Below are 20,370 nucleotides of genomic sequence, written 5' to 3' on the forward strand. Positions count from 1 at the left end.
GAAGAGGAAGGGAAGTGGGGAGAAAACCAGCCAGTAGGCTCCCCGGCCTAATTTAAGGCTAGGAGAATCATTGAGCCTTGAGGAGTCAGTATAAAACCTTCACTTCCCAAATCCTAGGGAGCACATGGAACTTAATGGAGGTAGGAGACTCCTTCACCAGCTGGGCTCCTGCATGGACCCATTGAATCCCATGCACTGTATTCAGCAAGGGTAATGCAGGGGCTAGATAACAGAGGGTTCTTTCACACCATGCCCCCAGCCCTTTAATGGCCCAGGAGGCACCAGGAGCCTGTGAGGAGGAGCCCCCTTCACACCTCTATGGCCAGGTGAGGCAGAAAGGGCAGCAGAAATGAGTAAGGGCCCCTGGGGAGAAAGACAAGTAACAGCGGGGGGTGGTAGCCCAGAGCAGCGGGAACAGGAGGCATACACATCCTTCGTATTTCATGGAGGAGATGCAGGGGGCAGGAAGGGACCTCCCCATTTGCCTCTCTGCAGGGTCTGGGGAGAGACAGAAGTGGCTGAAACAAACATACCCATGCTTATATGGGGCCAGGAGGATGAGAGCAGCTGTTGTCTGGCAACAGGGACCCGAAGGACATTCTTCATCCAGCCACAGGGCTGGGAGGGAAAAGAGTAAGAGGGAACCCACCTTTATTCTTTCCATGGAACCAGAAGAGATATGATAGATCCCCATAACTTCTTCATGGAGTCACATGAGTGTCACGAGGGAACACAGTCAAGCACTTATCCTCAACTACTTCTGAAGCACATGCGTAGTTTGACATACTCTAGTTGGGACTGGGCTCCTATTTATTGTCAGTACTTAGAATAAACAACAATTAGCCTGAGAGATGCTAAATAAGCATGGTGACTGAAACAGTCTCACCCAGTGAGTGCACTGGGTTCTAGCTGTAGAACTTATGTGGCTGACTTCATTGTAAAATATTTATGCCATGCAATAAAAGTGTTTTAAATTAACTTGCATGTCAGTCTATAAAACTAATGTGCATTAATTTTACAGCATACTAGAATATTTTAATACTAATATTTATATTACAGTAAGATTTAATATTGTACTGTATAAGTTTTTTAAACCAACAGTTATCCTTTTTATTACCTCAAATCATAAAATATTGAGAGGTATAGATAAGCTTCCATGCTGGGTGTGATATAAGTATTTGTTTTGATTTCAGGAGCCTTACTGAGTCCTCAGGACACGGGCAAGGTGAGTAGATACAACTTATTTAGAAACACATTATTGTTCACCTGCACTAATTCAAACAGCAGTCTTAAATAAATGAACACAATTGAGATGGGCTTCTTGAAAAACAGACTGAGTCACTCAAGGTGCTTTGAGTATTTAAACTATATATTTATTCTCATAATCCTAATTCTAGTGCCAGGGTCATAGTTCTACCATCTGTGGCCTTTCTCTTGTCCTCTGTGACAGCTGTACTGGAAGGGAAAAGCTAGCAAATGACTGTGGTGCTTGGGGTGTCACGTACTTTATAAGAAAACAATTGTGATAAGACATGTAGAGTTCAGTCCCTCCCTACTAGAAAATATGGACTAGGAGGGAAAATCTGTGGCTTTAAGGGATTAGAATTGGTCAGGTGAATCAAGGAACCGATCAGTTCAAAAGCACTCTGGGAGAAATTTGTGACCAGACTTAGACATTTAAAATGTTTCTACGTGACTCCCTGTGCTTGGATTAAAAGACAGCTCCTCTGATAACCAGTAATCCTGGAAAATTATTGCTCTTCTCTTACCCTTGGATCTGTTGCAGATTGTACATTTGCAAATGATGGTGCCCTCCAGGTTTGCAAGGGATGTCTCAAACACTTTCACTACATATAATAGTACTATGTACATTTATGACTATTAAACTTGTTTTGTGGATCATGAAGGGTAGAGTAAGCCCAACCATCTCTGTTACTTCTTATCACCTGTGACTGCAAGAGAGAACCCTGTCAGTATGTGCCACCTTCTCTGTGCATTGTGATAGCATTAATATTAGCTTTGAGTATTGCTAATTAAATAATTGGTAATGATAGTCTTTTTGCCCATTGTCCCAAAACAACACCAATCCCCCTGAAACTTTGTCAGATATTTAGTTTAGCGGCTAGACCTCCCCTTGCATGCAGGAGCAATAGGGTGGAAGTGAAATCTCCAGGATTCAAAACCTGCCTCTTGTGTGAAGCTTCACTGCTGCTTCACTCCAGGTGCCACTTATGTAGGTCATATTCCTGAGCAATGTTCCATTTGTTGCGCCTTCTCAAACAGCTAGAGAGGCCTGCCTAAAGATTTTCCTCCTGAATGCTCCATGCAAGCCACCAGGAACCCTAAAAGGAATGATTTTTGCTTAACTTCAGTCTTCTGGTCAATCCCTCTCCATGAGTGCCATGTTGAGCAGGAACTCCACCAAGCGCTCCTGTGCTACATTGATCCAGAGACTCCAATTCTTCTTTTTGAGTATATATTCCTATGGAAGCTCCAGCATAGAGTGCATGTATGTCCGTATGCTCTCAACTGGGGATTATAAATAGCAATGGCCACAGCTCGGTGCTGACGCAGAACAGCACCTCATGTTCCCAGGTGGGGACATATAATGAGGCATAATCCTGCGACCATTTCAGTTCCTTCTCAACTACCTGTGGCTAAAGATGGAGCAATTGCAGCTTTCCTGACACTTACAACTTTTCTCTTACTTTTTATTGTTTTTATATATGTAATTACCATTTCTAGTTAATTTTTTCCAGTTTTAACACAACTTATGCAAACTTCTTGCCTTATTGTTGGCAGTGAGATGGGTAAAGAAGTACTCCATTCCCTTGGCCAGAATGTAATATTTTGTATCTGTCCACTTACAAGTGGGCAGAATAATGGCAGATGTTTGCGATAGGCGATAGCAATACCTCATTAATGGGCAAGGCAATCTTGCTCTCAGCTGTGATGTAAGAGGTGTAAAGTTATTCGTCTAGGAGAGTGGTGGTGGCATTACTGCTTCATCAGGGGAGGAGGAGGACTTGACCAAAGGGGGTGAGCCTTTGTTTGGTGGCTCCTGCTCCTCTGGGGTCTCCTCCCACTTCCAACTGCCTGGTAGTAGGCATGGTCAACAAAAGGTATCGTTAAGCATGTTCCATGCTCCCTCTGACAATGCATCTGAACGCCTAGATCTCCTAGGTAGGAAGAGCTATTCGGTAGTGGTCCTTCAATTTTGAGTTGTGAATTACCAGGCCTTGATGGCAAAATATGATTTTAACAACTATTCAAAGTTGACTGAGTTTATTGAACATCCACCAAAAGACCAAAGGAAACAATTTCAAGCTCTCAGATCAGAGTGTCACTTGATTGCAAAAGCTTCCCTATCTGATGTCCCGGGTCTTGAACCTAGGCCTGGGACTCCCCAGGCAGTTGGCACATCCTGGCCTCCACCCAATAACTACTGAAAATAGGTTGTCTGGGAAACTACTAGAGCTATAGCCTCAGCCAAGGCACCATCCATAGAAACTCTGATTGGAGGATCATCAGGCTCCAACCATCAGTCCAACTATGCTATTTGAGCCAGGAGGAGGAACAGGAAGTTTGTCTGAGCAACAAGGTGGTCTATTGTGGCTGTATTGGAGCTTGCTTGTGACTGCATTACCCTTGTCCTCATTCCTGTTCCCACTGTACTCCTGCTCCATGCTTGATCCTGGCCTCTCCTCCTGCCCTTACACCTCACCTCTAATCCTCACTGACCAGTCCTGGTTGTGACCCTGGCCTCTGACTTCTGATCCTGACTCTGGCTTGACCCTTGACTTTGGCATCTGACCTCAGCTACATGGAGACAATGACCCTGGTATACTGGCTGGGTAAGATAGGTTGGACAAGCCGAAAGGTGAGCTGTTAGGCAGTTAGGTACCGCTACCTCTACCCCTTTTGAGGTGAGGGAATCTGGGACCATACTAAAGTGACTAGGGCAGTGGGAGTCAAGAGCCCCCACAGAGCTTCAAACACAAATGGACAATTTAACTCAACGTGTATCACAGAGACCCCAACTTAGGCAAAAGGGGATGCCCTAAGGATTTTTCAGTGCCTCTCAAGAGTTTCCTAATGCAGGTAATCCAGTCCCTCCTGCAACTGGGGGATGATCTAGCCAGTTAACCCTGAATTCATTCCAAATAATTCCTGGTTCCCAAAATAGGTGACCTGAGTCTATCTGGGGCCTCATAAAGGTAGACCTCTTTGCAACTTCAGGCAACGGTAAACATTGCACTTTCTGCTCCAGGGGAGAATAGGCCACAACTCTTTTGGGGAATACCCTTCTAATATCTTGGCCTTTGCTCTATGCTTACTTGGCTATACTTCTAATACCTCAAAACCTTGCTCAAACAGAGACAACAAGGAGTGAGAGTTATCCTTATAGCATCTTCATGACAGTTGCAAGCGTGGTACTGAGACCTCCATCACCTGTCTGTGGCAACCCCTTTCCATCTTCAGGGAAGATCTCCTGTCACAACTCAGGCACCCTGAACCATCCCAACTCCGTGACTCTGAACCTTTAGGTTTGGCTCCTTGATGGTTTTCAGTCAGAGTTAAACTGTTCTGCTAATGTTTAGTCAGTTCTCTAGTCTAGCAGAAACCTATTACTCACAAAACTTACCAGCAGAAGTAGAAACATTTCCATTCCTGGTGCTCTCACCACTCTTTGCAAGCCTCAGAAGCTCTGCCTTCAAAGATCCTAAAGTACCTGTTAGATTTAAAGACACAAGGTCTGTCAATGAGTTCAGTCAGAGTACCTGGCTGCTATCATGACCTTCCATTCACCTATTGAAGGGGTTTCAGTCTTTGCCCACCCAACTATGGCTAGCTTCCTTAAGGGCTTACACAACTTATTTCTCCTATCTGGAACCCTGCTTCCCCATGGGGCCTTCATTTGGTTCTCAATGCCTTGAGTAATCCCCCATTCTTCGAGTGTTTGCTCATGTCCATTCCATATTAGGTGTGTGTGCTCGCCACATACACCCATGCCAGAAGTTTTTCCCTCAGCAGTATCCATAGGGGACTGGTTCTGGCGCCCTCTGGAGTGGCGCCCACATGGCGCAGTATAAGGAGTGCTGCCGGCTCCCCCCACCCTCAGTTCCTTCTTGCTGCCAGTGACAGTGCTGGAACATCTGCTGCTTTGGCTAGCATTGTTTTGTTCTCCGTTCTTGTGAACTTGGAAAAACCTGTAATATAGTTGCATACTGTTAGTAGTTGAATTAGTTTCCCTTAGTAATAGTTCTTCAAGTTCTAGTCCCAAACGGGACTCAACCGGGGGACAAGGCATGCCCCAGTTCCCAGGCTTTAAGCTCTGCGATCACTGCAAACGGCCTATACCCATCAGTTATCCACATATCAGCTGCCTAAGTGCTTGGGCGAGGGGCACAGAAGCGCCATATCTGCAAGTCCTTCAAACCTGCAAGGACGAGTGCCGTATCTGTGAGTCCTTCACAAACCTAGGATGAAGAAGGAGCGCGATATCCATCTAAAGGCGCTCCTAATGGAGTTGGCACTCAGTCCGGCACCAGAGCAGTGGTCCGACTCCACACCAAGCACCATCGCCTCCGTGCACAGTGCTTCACCGGCGCTGTCCACGAGCCGGCACCAGTCCCCCTCCAGGGTGCCAGTCAAGAAGCCGAAAAAGATTGTGAGGGGAAGATCTCCTACTTCCCACAAGGGAAAGGAGAGGGCTGGGGCCCAGCCAAGACCCGTGCTGGGAAGTTGGGCCCCAGCTCAAGTCTAGCGGTGCAGCCCATCCCATCCTTCGCCTGCAATTCCAGATAGCGGTGCAGGCCCTGGGCAGCTTCAGGTGCTGTCAACACCCGAAGCCCTTCAAGCAGCTCAGGAGATCCTGATGCTCCTGATGCTGCCCAAACTGGCTCCAGTGGTACCCCAGTCTCGGGGAAAAACCCACATTGGGACCTATGTGTGTGTCCCCATCTCAGCGGCACCATTCCCCATGGAGAAGGATGTCCCGTCATCACTCACCCGCCCGAAGCCATCATGCCTCAGGACTAGAAAGGCAGGCTCGGTGGAACCCTCTACGGTCCCCATGCAGGGGGCACCAATCGAGTGACTCGAGGTGTACCGTGATGATAGATTGGCACAGACCCTCTGAGGCATGCACCACCCAACAAGAACTGACTGTCTCCAAGGGCCCAGTACCAATCACAGGACCAATCAGGGACCAGAGACCTCTGATCTCCAGACTCAGGGGATGTGGTCCCCGAAGGAGGTGAAGCTACACATAAATGTCAAGGAGCTCAGAGTGGTACAGCTGGCATGCGGAGTCTTCCTGCCCCACCTGTCGGGCAAGGTGGTGCGAGTCCTGATGGACAATGCAGCCTTGATGTTCTACATCAACAGGCAAGGGGGAGCACGCTCGTCAGCCCTCTGTCAAGAGGGACTCCTTATATGGGACTTCTGCATCAACCACAAAATCCACCTGGAAGCTTGTCATCTTTCCAGCATCAATAATACGCTGGTGGACCAGCTCAGCATGGACTTCTCCTCTCACCATGAGTGGTTGCTCCACCCAGAGGTAGCCTGCTTGATCTTCCAAAGGTGGGGAACTTGTTTGCCACCAGACAGAACAGGAAATGCCACTGGTTTTGTTCTCAACAAGGTCTGGGCAAGGACTCCCTCTCCGATGCCTTCCTCCTGTCATGATTAGGGAGCCTGTTGTACGTGTTCCCTCGAATTCCACTCATCAGCAGGGTCCTGGCAAAGATCAAGAGAGACAAAGCGCAGGTTATCATGATTGCCCCAGCATGACCTAGCCAGCACTGGTATGGCATTCTCGTGAATCTGGCAGTGGCCCCTCTCTGGCTTCTGCTCAACTGACTGGACCTGCTCTCACAGGACCACAGTCAGCTCTTACACCCCAACCGCGCGTCCCTCCACTTCTCGGCATGGATGCTGCGTGGCTGAACTGGGAGGAGCGGACCTGTTTGGAGGAGGTCCAACAGGTTCCTCCTGGGAAGTAGGAAGCCCTCAACTAGACTGACTTACCTGGCCAATGGATGAGGTTTTTCCCCTGGGCGTCCGAGCATGGCATCTCTCCCCCACGTTCTCCCATTCAGGCTGACTTGGACTACCTGCTTCATTTGAGGAACCAGGGCGTGGCACATTCTTCCATTGGAGTGCATCTCCTGGTCATCTCCACTTTTCACCTGCCGATCCAAGGTCAGATGGTGTTTTCTCATGACATGATAGTCAGATTCTTGAGAGGACTCGAGACTCTTCCCACAGGTATGGACTCCTGTCCCAGTGGGATCTTAACTTGGTCTTCTCTAGGCTCACATGCCCGTCCTTTGAGCTGCTGGGTTCCTGCTCCCTTCCCCATCTGTCATGGAAGGTTGGATTTCTGGTGGTGGTGATGTCGCTGAGACTAGTCTCTGAAATTAAAGCCTTGACCTCAGAACCACCTTACACAGTCTTCTACAAGGACATGGTTCAGCTGCGGCCCCACCCAGCCTTCCTGCCGAAGGTGGGATCTATCTTCCCTATGAGCCAGGACATCTTCCTCCCGGTGTTCTGTCCCAAACCGCACAAGACCAGTGCTGGACGTATGAAGGGCCTTGGCTTTTTACTTAGAATGTACCCAGCCTTTCCATAAATCAACTCAGCTCTTCATCGCTACAGCGGATAGGATGAAGGGCCTCCCGGTGTCGTCACAGAGGATTTCCAATTGGATCACCTCCTGCATAAGGACCTGTTATGACCTGGCAAGGGTCCCACCATTGCCGATTGTCAGAGCCCACTTGACTAGAGCTCAGGCATCCTCAGTGGCCTTCCTTGCGCACATCCTTATCCAGGACATCTGTAAAGCTATGACGTGGTCCTCTGTTCACACGTTCATGGCACATTATTCCATCACTCATCAGGCCAGAGACGACGCTGGGTTCGGCAGAGCTCTGTTGCAATCTACACATCCGTGAACTCCTACTCACCTCCTTGGGTACTGCTTTGGAGTCACCTAATATGGAATGGACATGAACAAGCACTCGAAGACGAAAAGACTGTTAGTCACCTTTTCCGTAGCTGGTGTTCTTCGAGATGTGTTGCTCATGTCCATTCCACAACCTGACCTCCTTCCCTACTGTTGGAGTTTCTGGCAAGAAGGAACTGGGGGAGGAGGGAGCCAGCAGTGCCCCTCCAGAGCGCGCCAGAGCCAGTCCCCTATGGATACTGCTGAGGAAAAAACTTCCAGCACTGGTGTATATGGCGAGCACACAGAACTAATATGGAATGGACTTGAGTAACACATCTCGAAGAACACCAGTTACGAAAAAGGTAACTCTCTTTTCGAGCCAATGACTACCTGTCCGCTCTCTCTTTCATCTCTCCCTGAAAATTTCATTTTTAATAGCTATCATATCAGCAAGAATAATGGGGGTACTTAGGGCACTCATGACAGACCCTCCATATACTGTCATGCTATGCCCCTATCCTTGCTTCCACTCCAAAGTCTCATTGGAATTTCATATCAATCAGAAGATTTGTCTTCCAGTATTTTATCCAAAGCTTCATTCCCTGAGGGAGCAAGGTACTCTCCACACACTAGGTGACAGGAGGGCTCTTCTTGCCTTCTACCGCAACAGGACTAAGATTTTTAGGGCTTCTTCCAGAATCTTTGTATCCTTTGCTGAAAGGATGAAGGGACAGCCATTTTCTACTCACAGACTGTCGAACCGGGTTCCGGGTTGTATCTTGGCCTACCCTGAAGCTGCTAGGGTATGCCCACCTCATAGAGTGACAACTCACTTCACTCAGTCCACCTCTACAGCCCTTCTGAAGGATATTCCCATAGCAGAAATATGCAGGACTGTTATTTGATCCTCCATTCACATGTTTGCCAAATATTATGCCATCTTACCTGCTTCTGGGGCTGAGATTACCTTTGGTTATGTAGTCCTCTGAACTGTCTTGGATGTACTGCCTGAGAACTCATTCCATGTTAAATTACTGCTTGGGAGTCTTTATATGTCCCTTTTTGTGCTCCACTGTAACTTGGAGAGTTACCTGTACAGTAACTTGAATGCTTTGAAATGTTTTGCCCCTGTCCTGCTCTCCTTCCCATCTGCTGTGGAGTCTTTGGCTTCATGGCTGAGAAGCAGCTAGAGTGACAGTAGGTCCGTGTCTCATTATATGCCCTCTTATGGGAGTGCAAGGCATTACTCTGCACAGATCCAGACCTGCAGACACTGTTATTTATAATCTCCAGTCAAGAGTGCACAGGTGTGCACACATCCTATGGCGGAGCACCCAGAGAGACAAAATATGTCAAAGAACTCAAGTTACTGTACAGGTATGTAACCTTTCCTTGTCCACCAACAGTCAGTCACTTATGACCTCAGGATTCAAAACAGCACCACTCCAGAAACCTGTCAAGGGATGGGTCACCCTCTCTGGTGCCTATCAAGTTGAGACCCAAAAGTTAGTACGCATCTGATTCATATCAGGATTAACAGTTGAAGGGATAATAACCTAAAAAAGCCCCCACTGGCACCCAGTTTGAAGCATCAGTGGCCCTCACCAAAGCTGTGGACTGTGTTTCTCCTGCATCATCCCTTTGGTACAGATGTTGTGGTACCTGGTGTTTTAGTACCCCGTGCTTCGGTATCAGTCACCTCAGAATCATGTTCCTCCGTTCCCAGCACATTGGTACCTAGTGTTTCAGTATGCAGGGCATATACGGTATCAACTAATTTTAACTGTGGGCACAGTACCGAGTCACCTCTCCTCAAAAGGCTGAAAATGATGATAGCTAAACTTGTGATTACAGAGTAGTTGGAATGGCAGACAAAAGTGGTATTGCTGGTACCAATTTAGATGCATTCACAGATTATAAGGCCATAGGGGGCCATTGTGATAATCTAATATGACTTCCTGCATGACACTGGAAAGGCAGGAGGAAGAAAGTTATGAGGCACAACATCTGCAAGGGGAAGAACTGGTCCCCACTGCAATATCCTCATCCTCCCCCATCAGGCAGTAAATCCCTTGATGCCTTCCTTAATTGACAACCTCGAGGTATTTCCTGGTCCCCATGATATTCAAGGTCCTGAAGAAATTTAGGCAAAATGCTGGATTGAAGATCTTGATAGCTATGGCAGTTGTGGTATTCAGAGCTGTTGAACCTCTCAGTGAGGCCCCATTCACTTTTCCCACTCTGACCATCAGTCTTCAAAACAGTGAGATCCTACACCCAGTCCCAGCATTGTTACATCTGACAGTAGTTGGTGACTGGCTGTTATACATTGAAAGAAGTTGCTCATTTGATGTTCAGAACATTTTTCTCCAAAGCAGGAAAACCTCAACTAGACTGTCTTATAAAACTAAGTGGCAAAGGTTTTCTATTTGGGACTCTCAGTGCTAGCTGTCTCCCTTGAGAACACTCATTTCAGGAATATTGGACTATTTGTTAATGCTGGGAACAATCTGGACTTTGTTAGATACATAAGAGTCCATCTAGCAGCAATATCTGCAAATAATCTTCCAATCCAGGCCCACAATATATCTTTTTCACCCTACAGTGGCTAGATTCCATAAGGGCCTTATTCATGTTTTCCCCCACAGTTCAGGAGTCTCCTCCTTGGGACTTCAGTATAGTATTAATAGGGCTGATGCTCCCTCTCCCCTTTGAACCCTTAGCAATCTGTTCTCTTTACCAACTAAAAAGCACTTTTCATTGACAGTAGCCATTACATCTGCTCAAAGGAGGGGGGAGATTCAAGCCCTCATAGTGGGTCCCCCTTATATAGCATTTCATAAGGTCAGGGTTACTCTCAGGCCTCATCCCAAGTTCTTGCCAAAAGCTGTTTCAGAGTTCCAGGTGAATCAGTTTACTCATCTCTTAGTTTTCTTGTCCAAGCCTCATTCAACCCTGGGAAAAGAATCTCCATACACTTGATGTAGTAAGGGCATTGTCATATTACCATATCAGGACAAAATTATTCAGGAACATACCTAGACTGTTTGTGGCCTTTGCTGATAGGGTTAAGGATGGACAATATCCTCATTAAAATCTCCAACTGTATAAGAACAAGTTACAAGACAGCCAAGTTAGATCCATATTAACCACATTAGTACTCATTCCACTAGAGCTCAGGCCATCTCTGCTGCTTGTTTGATGAATGCAGCTGTTTCTGAAATTTGAAGGGCAGCTACCTGAACGTCAGACTACACATTCACAAGATATTTTTCTTTGTCAGAAAATTCCAGATTGGATGCTCAGATGGTAGGGTTATCTTGTTTAAGTAGGACACCTAGTACCCATCTCCAAGCACACAGACAAGAGTGGAATCCATGTGGACAATCAAAGAAAAAAGGATTACTTACCTTTACAGTAACTCTGGTTCTTCCAGATGTGTTGTCCACATAGAGTCCATGACCTGCCATATCTTTCTGTTAACTGCCCTACTCTTTTGGGATTTTGAATTGGTGAAGGAACAGAGGGATGGTTGGACCTGCTTTGCCCTTTATGCCTTTGGATGTGTACGTGTGTACTAGGGTGCAGGGTGGTGTGAGACTTCTAGAGTGCAGGTGTGATCTCTGGTGGTGTGGCAAGGCTACCGCTAAAACAGGCTCCCTGCCTGCACTGACCCCACGCCTCTTCTGGAAACAGCCAGCGCAGCCCTGGGAACCTGGGGGTGGGGGGTAGGGGTCTCCGCATGATGCTCCTGCCTGCAAGCACTGCCCCTGCAGCTCCCATTGGCCGGGAACAGGGAACTGTGGGCAATGGGTGCTGCGGGGGCGGTGCCTGCAGACAGGGGTCGGAGCCACGTTGTTCCCTTCCGGGAGCGGTGTGGGATCGGGGCCACCTGAGGTAATTGCCGCCCCCTTCAATGGGCAGGTTCTGAGTGGCTCTGCAGCATTAAGACCAGGAGTAGCATGAGTACATCAGGCCCAGCTCTGCTGGACCAGCATTTCTCTTCCACCGCCCATTCTGCAGCCTCCCAGAGCCAGCCCCCCATGCCCACTCCTGCACCCCAAGCCCTGAGCCCCCTCCCAGAGCCAGCACTCCATACCTCCTTCTGCACCCCATAACCACTCCTGCACCCCAACCCAAAGCCCCCTCCTTCACCCAAACCGCCTCCTGCACCCCAAAACTCTGCCCCAGCCTGGAGCCCCCTCCTACACCCAATCTCCCTCTGAGCTTGCACCCCTCACCCTCTCTTGCACCCCAAACCCTGTCCCAGGCTCAGCCCAGAGCCCCCTCCCACACTGCGAACCCCTCGGCCCCAGACCAGAGCCCACACCCCTTCCCGAAGCACAACCCCCTGCCCCAGACTGGTGAAAGTGAGTGAGGGTGGGCGAGAGAGAGAGACAGATAGACGGGGGCATGGAGTGAGCAGGACGAAGGGGAAGAGGGCGGGTAGAACTTGGGTTGCCCTTAAATTCAAAAAGTGATCTTGGGCATAAAAAGGTTGGAGACCACTGAGTTAGACATTAACAAAATAATACAATAACCCCCCTGAGTCATTATTCATTACAGCAACCTTTGCTGTTAGACAATTTTTTTATGTGAGAAAGTAAACTGTGTGGTTTTAAATATATATTCAGGTATTCTGTACATTTTGCAGTTCTGTAAAATACAGCAAAACTTTGTTTTGTTTTCAGGAAACACTCTGTATTTCTGGAAAGGGTTATAGTGTGCTGAGCTCAAAGTCTTCAGAATTAAAAAAGGATCCAAAACATTACTGAGGTGGTTCTATCTTGCACATTGCAGAACAGTTCAATGATTACACGCTTATAGTGTAAATAAAGTCAATTGTCACTGTACTCTGGTTTGGAAGCCTTATTACTTTACATACAAATGTATAGATCAATCTGGCTCTCAGTGCTCTTATGACAGTTGTGGAAGAAACTACTTGCACAGAAATGTTAATTATAACAGACAGAACCTGAACACAAAAGCTGAGTCAAGCCATCCTTTTATTTTTAATGATTTAACAGAATTGATTTGATTATACTAGTTCTTAACCAGACTTGCATTTTTGTGTCATGTATGGCACCTCCTGCCCTAGGATAAGACACTGATTGAGAATACATATTTTAGAGTTGGTTCCAAAGTAAGTCTATGGTCCTTAAATGCTTTCTTGCCAAATACTTCTGATTTAAAAAAAACAGCTATTGTACATGAAGACTATATCACAGCAAATTGGGAAGTGCTGCAACATATGCTGTATTTTATGCAGGTGGCTAAGAGAATGTGGTGGGTTTTTCCCCTTCCTTACCATCTTTCCAAGCTAATAAATAAATAAAAAGCTTGGGCCAAATTAATAGGCATCCAGGCACTCAATATATAAAACGGTTACTCATTTTCTCATAACTGTTGTTCTTCGAGATGTATTGTTCATGTCCATTCCAACCAGGTGTGTGCACGCTGCGTGCATGCCAGCCAGAAGATTTTTCCCTGAGCAGCATCTGTAGCGTCAGCCTGGGCGCCCCCTGGAGTGGTGCCTTCATGGCACCCAATATAGGGCCCTGCTGACCCTCCACCCCTTCCATTCCTTCTTGCCAGCTACTCTGACAGAGGGGTAGAAGAGTGGGTATTGGAATGGACATGAGCAACACATCTCAAAGAACAACAGTTACGAGAAAGGTTTCAGAGTAGCAGCCTTGTTAGTCTGTATCCATAAAAAGAACAGGAGTACTTGTGGCACCTTAGAGACTAACAAATTTATTAGAGCATAAGCTTTCGTGGACTACAGCCCACTTCTTCGGATGCATACCCATAGTCCACGAAAGCTTATGCTCTAATAAATTTGTTAGTCTCTAAGGTGCCACAAGTACTCCTGTTCTAGTTACGAGAAAGTGAGTAACTGTTTTTTCTTCTTCGAGTGATTGTTCATGTCCATTCCAACCAGGTGACTCACAAGCCAAAGCTCAGGAGGTGGGGTCGGAGTCATGCACAGATTGGAGCACAGCATGTCCAAAGGCTGCATCGTCTCTGGCCTGTTGTGTAATTGCATAGTGCGTTGTGAACGTATGTATTGAGGACCACATAGTTGCCCTGCAGATTTCCTGGGTGGGGACTTGCACTAGGAACGCCGCCGAGGAGGCTTGGCCCTGGTAATCAGCGGGGCGGGCACCCTCGCCAGGCCATAACACTCAGGAATGCAGGATGTGATCCACGACGAGATGCGTTGAGAAGAGACAAGGAGGCCCTTCATTCTGTCCACCACAGCCACAAAGAGTTGGACGGACTTTGGGAACGACTTAGTCCTCTCTATGTAGAAGGCTAGGGCCCTACGTACATCCAATGAGTGCAGCCTGCGCTCCCTATCAGAGGAGTGTGGCTTGGGATAAAACACTGGGAGGAAGATGTCCTGGCCCATATGAAACTGGGAGACAACATTAGGGGGAAAGGTTGGGTGAGGTCTGAGTTGGACCTTGTCCTTATGAAAAACTGTGTAAGGGGGCTTGGACGTGAGGGCCCTGAGCTCCGATACCCGTCTAGCCGAGGAAATTGCCACGAGGAACGCGACCTTGTACGAGAGATAGAGCAGGGAGCACGTCACCAGTGGTTCAAATGGAGGGCCCATAAGTCTGTAGAGAACTAGATTAAGGTCCCAGGCTGGGACAGGCTGACGCGTCTGTGGGAAGAGCCTGTCCAGGCCGTTAAGGAAACGACTGACTAGAGGGTTTGCGAAGACTGAGAAGCCATCTGTGCCCGGATGAAAGACAGAGATGGTGGCTAAGTGGACCCTTATTGATGGCAGGGACAGGTCTTGTTGTTTTAGGTGAAGGACATAGTCCAGTATGAACGGTATGGGGGCGAGCAACGGCAACTGACTGCATTGCTCTGCCCAGATGTAGAACCTTTTCCACTTGGCAAGGTAGGTTGCCCTGGTGGAGGGCTTTCTACTACCAAGGAGGACTTGTCTGACTTGATCTGAGCAGGAAAGCTCCACAGTGTTTAGCCATGGAGCATCCGGGCAGTGAGGTGGAGCGACTCTAGATTCGGGTGCTGGAGTCAGCCATGGTCCTGCGTGATCAGATCCGGGACCAATGGTAAAGTGAGTAGTGCCACTACAGACATTCCCAGGAGCAACGTGAACCAGTGCTGGCATAGCCACGCCGGCGCTCTCAGTATGACTCGGGCCCGGTCCCTGCGGATATTGAGGAGCACCTTGGGGAGCAGCGGAATTGGTGGAAAAGCATAGAGCAGGCGGCCCCCACCACGGGAGGAGTAAGGCATTGGCAATGGACCCTGGACTGTGACTCATGAGGGAGTAGAATAGCTGACATTTCCTGTTGCCATGAGTGACAAACAGGTCTATCTGGGGAGAGCCCCAGAGACGGAAGATTGAGCTCACCACGTCCAGCCGGAGGGACCACTCGTGGCCGTGGAAGGTCCGGCTGAGACTGTCGGCCAGCTCGTTCTGCACTCCTGGGAGGTATGACACCTGCAGGTGGATCGAGTGCTCTATGTAGAAGTCCCAGAGTGCAAGGGCTTCCTGGCAAAGGGGAGAGGAGAGTGCACCCCCGTTTGTTGATATAGAACATCGCCAAGGTGTTGTTCGTGAGGACTGCCTGCTATGTGGGTTTTGAAAGCGTGGCATACCAGGCACACCGCTCTCAGTTCTCTGACATTGATGTGCTGAGCGAGGTCCACCTGAGACCAGAGGCCTTGAGTCCTGAGGTCCCCTAGTGAACGAAACCTAGCTTCTGGGAGGTACGCCCTGGCTTGAGTTGAGTCTAGGACTGCACTTATGAACTCTATCCTCTGCATCGGGGACAGAGTAGATTTGGCCTTATTTAGGAGGAAAACTAATTCGAGGAAGGTCCTTCTCATGAAGTTGACCTGACCCTCTACTTGGGCTCTGGAGCGACCCTTGATCAGCCAGTCATTGACAGGAAAAACCTGTATCTGGCGCTTGTGCAGGAATGCCGTGACGACTGCTATACATTTTGTGAATGCTCGGGGAGCTGTTGACAGTCCGAACAGGAGGATGGCAAACTGACAGTGGCCACTGCTCACCACGAATCTGAGGTAGCATCTGTGATGTGGGACTATTGCAATGTGAAAATATGCGTCCTTCTAGTTGAGAGCAGTGTACCAGTCTCCTGGATCCAGTAAGGGGATAAAGGAGGTTAGTGAGACCATGCATAACTTGAGTTTCTTTACAAACTTGTTGAGCTGCCACAGGTCCAAGATGGGTCTGAGGCCCCCTTTGGCCTTCGGTATTAGGAAATACCGGGAGTAAACCCCCTTGCCCCTTAGTCCCTGAGGAACCTCCTCCACTGCCCCCACCAAGAGGAGGGACTGCACTTCTTGAATTAGAAGTTGCTCGTGAGAGGGGTCCCTGAAGAGGGACGGGGTGGGGGGGCACAGAACTGGATAGAATATCCCCTCTCTACCATGCGGAGCAACCAGCGGTCTGAAGTAATTCAGGACCAGGCATGATAGAAAGGGGATAGATGGGATGAGAAGGTAAGAGGGGAAGGATCCAGAGTCTGTACTGGTAAGCCCTCCTTGACCGTACCTTCAAAAGGGTGGTCTAGGCCCGGGCAGAGGCTTGGGCTGGCCACAGTTTTCCCAGAGGAGGGATGTTGCCTCCTCCTACCACTCCTATTTCACCTACGCGGAGCGTCCTGGTAGTTCTGCGGCTGGTAAGGCCGAGGGGCAGGCTGAGGCCTAAAATGTCTGCGCTGGGTAGCTGGCGTGTGGAACCCCAGTGAGCGCAGAGTAGCCCTAGAGTCCTTCAAACTGTGAAGTCTCCCATCTGTTTTTTCAGAGAAAAGGGAGGATCCCTGGAAGGGGAGGTCCTGTATGGTCTGCTGAACCTTGTGGGACAGTCCAGAGACCTGTAGCCAGGAGCTTCACCTCATCACTACCCCTGTGGCCAGTGTATGCGAGGCTGCATCCGCCACGTCCAGAGCCGCTTGCGGAGAACTCCACCCGAGAGTCCTGAGGCAGGAGCTCTATAAACTTAGCCATTGCTGAGCAGGTGTTATGTCGGTAGCGGCTTACAATGGCCTGCTGCTTGGCTATGCGGAGCTGCAGGCCCCTGGTCAAATAGACTTTTCAGCCAAATAGGTCCAGCTTCTTAGTGTCCTGTTTTTAGGGGTGGAGCCTTGGAACCCCTGGCGCTCTCTCTGATTGGCCGCATCGACCACCAAAGTGTCTGGGGTAAGGGGGGTATAAAGGTGTTCATACCTCTTAGACGGTATGAAGTAGTGTCGCTCGGTTTTCTTGGCCGGGGTCTGCCACAGATATTTGGAGTCCTCGGCAGTGCTGTTGCCTGGAGAAATGGTGCCGGAGCTGACTGGGCCAGCGGTGCTACTTTCTTGGACGATGGTGCCGCTGGTGGCAGTGCCGGCGCTGTCTGTGGCACAAAAGATGCCAAAGACACCGATGCAGTCCTGGATCGCAGACCATGGACTTGAACGTGGCTCTGATGGTAAGCCCAGGGTGTCCAGAAGGGCCATTGAGCAGACGGCTGACACTGTTGCTGCCACAGTGATGGGTATGGCTGGTAACTCCATCAAGACCTGGACCTCCTGCTCCGCGATCTGCTGGAGTGATAAGAGTCCGCCTCCAACTCCGAAGTCTCAGCGTAGGAGGACCACGGAGGAGCAGGACCCTGGGTCGCCGGAGAGTGGTGCCACGAAGCTGGGGAATGGTGCGGCCCTTCTGTCTGAGCAGGCGGTACCAGGGGCGCTGGTGATGGAGAATGGCGGGCCAGGGTCCTGGAGTGGAACGGGGGGCGCACGGTCACCGGTGACTTGTCCCTCCTCTGTGGGGAGGATGGCACCAGGAGGTGCATCAGGTCTGTAGCCGCCTCGAACGCCTCCGGTATCGACGGTAGTGGTATGTCCCCTTGGTCATCCAGGGACCGAGGAGGGTTCTCAACTGGACCCCGGCCAGGGCAGGCGTCGGCGAGATCCTGGGCGGAAGCAAGGAGGGGATGGTCTGTCCCGACACACTCATGGACTTTAGGTTTCGAGAGGGGTGATAGACCCCTTACCAGCCTCTTCTTCTTTACCGGCACCGGGGATGGAGAGCGGTGCCGTGCTGAGGCCGACTTCTTATGGCTTGAGCCGTTGCGGTGCCGGGGAGCCTTAGAGTCCTTAGTCGGGGCCATTTTGCGCGCCGTTGGTGCTGGAGCGCTGCACACTGATGAGGACATGCTCGGTGCTTGTTCGGTGGGTCCCAGGTTGGAGTGTGGCCTCAATGCCACCTCTATCAACAGAAGTTTTAGTCTTTGTTCCCGGTCTTTGAGGGTTCTGGGATGGAAATCCTTGCAGATATGGCACTTCTCCTTCTGGTGACTCTCACCAAGGCAACGCAAGCAGGAAGAGTGAGGATCACTCTTGGGCATAAACTTGCCACAGACCTCGCAGAGCTTAAACCCTGGAGACCCGGGCATACCCCAGGAGGGGAAACGTTGGGAGTTTGCAGAAATTGGTGCTAAATATATCGTTATAGACTGATGGAAGGTGTCACTAGACCAAAATAGCAGAAATAGGATTTTTCAAGGGAGGCAGGTGATGTTTGGATACCCAAATAGAAAAACCTCTTCCACTTTGCTTTGTAAGTCAATCTAATTGTGTATGGTCAAGAGTAGTGAGGGTACAGGGGCAAGGCCGTGTGCATAGATGTTTTATCTGGCTCTGTATATTTTGTGTGTGTATGTTGGCTAAAGCAAAGAGTGATTGTTTTAGAATTTATTTTGCAAAGCCTTTGGGGCCACCTTTTCTGGGGTGCTAGTGTGCTCTTCTACCTGTGAGGGTGAAGGAGCCAGTACCAATATCACAATATTTTCATGCAGTACTGTGGTGATAATGGTACTGGGAAGTTGGTGCCAGGACAGATGTGGTCTGCAGATTTAGCTGATAGCACAGGCACTTGTTTCACAGTCAGTATTAAGGCATCAGAAGGACCCATCTTAGGCCATTGGCTACTTCTTTGACTGTGGCACCTGAGATTAGTCTAACACATGATATTTTTTTTTGTCTTGCTTTCATAAACACCAGAGGGGGTGACTTAAGTCTTGGTTCTGGAGGAGAAGTTGCTCTGCCACTCTCAGAAGCATTTCTTTGACAAATGAGCTTGAGAGCTCAAAGTTGAGCTGTAACTCATAGGAGCACTCAGGAATGAAGCCTGTTAGAGCCTTTTCCCTCTGGATTTGAGGAGGTTCTGATAGAACACTCCAGGAATATTAAGTTTAAGGCAAGCTTCTCTCACCTTCTCAGTTCTTTTAGAAAAAGAAAGACAAATTGAATACCTACTGGAGGTAATGGATTAAAAAAAAAAAAGATACCGAGTGAGAGTTGTTCATTGGACTAGCCACATCATAAGAAGGGGCAAATTTGAACCCCAGGAACTTAGCTTTAGCCATGGAGGTTACTGTGGAGCCGGTGGGTCCTGTTACCATGGAAGCCCTTAATATTAACAATCTTTTCTTTTTTAAGGCATCAGACACAAAAATAATCGGAGAAACTAACAACTATACTATCTAGATCGGGATTCTCAACCTTTTTCTTTCTGAGCCCCGCCCAACATGCTAAAAAAACTCCATGGCCCATCTGTGCCACCACAACTGCTTTTCTGCATATAATAGCTGGGGCCAGTATTAGGAGATAGCAAGCAGGGCAATTGTCTGGGGCTCCACGCCACAGCCAGACCTGTGAAGGCGGCATATGCACACCAGAAATGGGATCCATGTGGACAATTACTCACGAGCAAGTTGCATGCTACTTTATATTGTGCATAAACCAAATTAATAACTGTTTCAGATGCCAAATATTACTGCTGAATAAATGCATAGAAGGTGTGACAATGCGGTTCTGGCGGAACCCAACTGAGAGTGCCAACTCAGGACAAATTGCTAAAATAGGGCAGTTACAGCCCAAGACTGGGGTTTTTCCACCTCTAAGGCAAACCAAACCAGCCAGACTAAGACTTCGGTCTCATCCCACTGGCTAACCGCAAGTCTCACAAGCAATCTCCTTAGACACTCCAGTTTCCCAGTATTACCACCAGTGCCGCACGTTATGGGGACAAATGGTTATAAAAACCAATACCCCAGTAAAAGAAAAAGGTTCTCCTGATCCCAAAGGACCAAGCCCCAGACCCAGGTCAATATACAAGTCAGACCTTACCCACAAATCACGCTACTGCCAATCCTTTAGAATCTAAAATCTAAAGGTTTATTCATAAAAGGAAAAAGATAGAAATGAGAGTTAGAATTGGTTAAATGGAATCAGTTACATACAGTAATGGCAAAGTTCTTGGTTCAGGCTTGCAGCAGCGATGGAATAAACTGCAGGTTCAAATCAAGTCTCTGGAATACATCCCCAGCTGGGATGGGTCATTCAGTCCTTTGTTCA

This window comes from Malaclemys terrapin, chromosome 2, assembly GCF_027887155.1.
Source record: "Malaclemys terrapin pileata isolate rMalTer1 chromosome 2, rMalTer1.hap1, whole genome shotgun sequence".
NCBI classification, from domain to species: domain Eukaryota; kingdom Metazoa; phylum Chordata; order Testudines; family Emydidae; genus Malaclemys; species Malaclemys terrapin.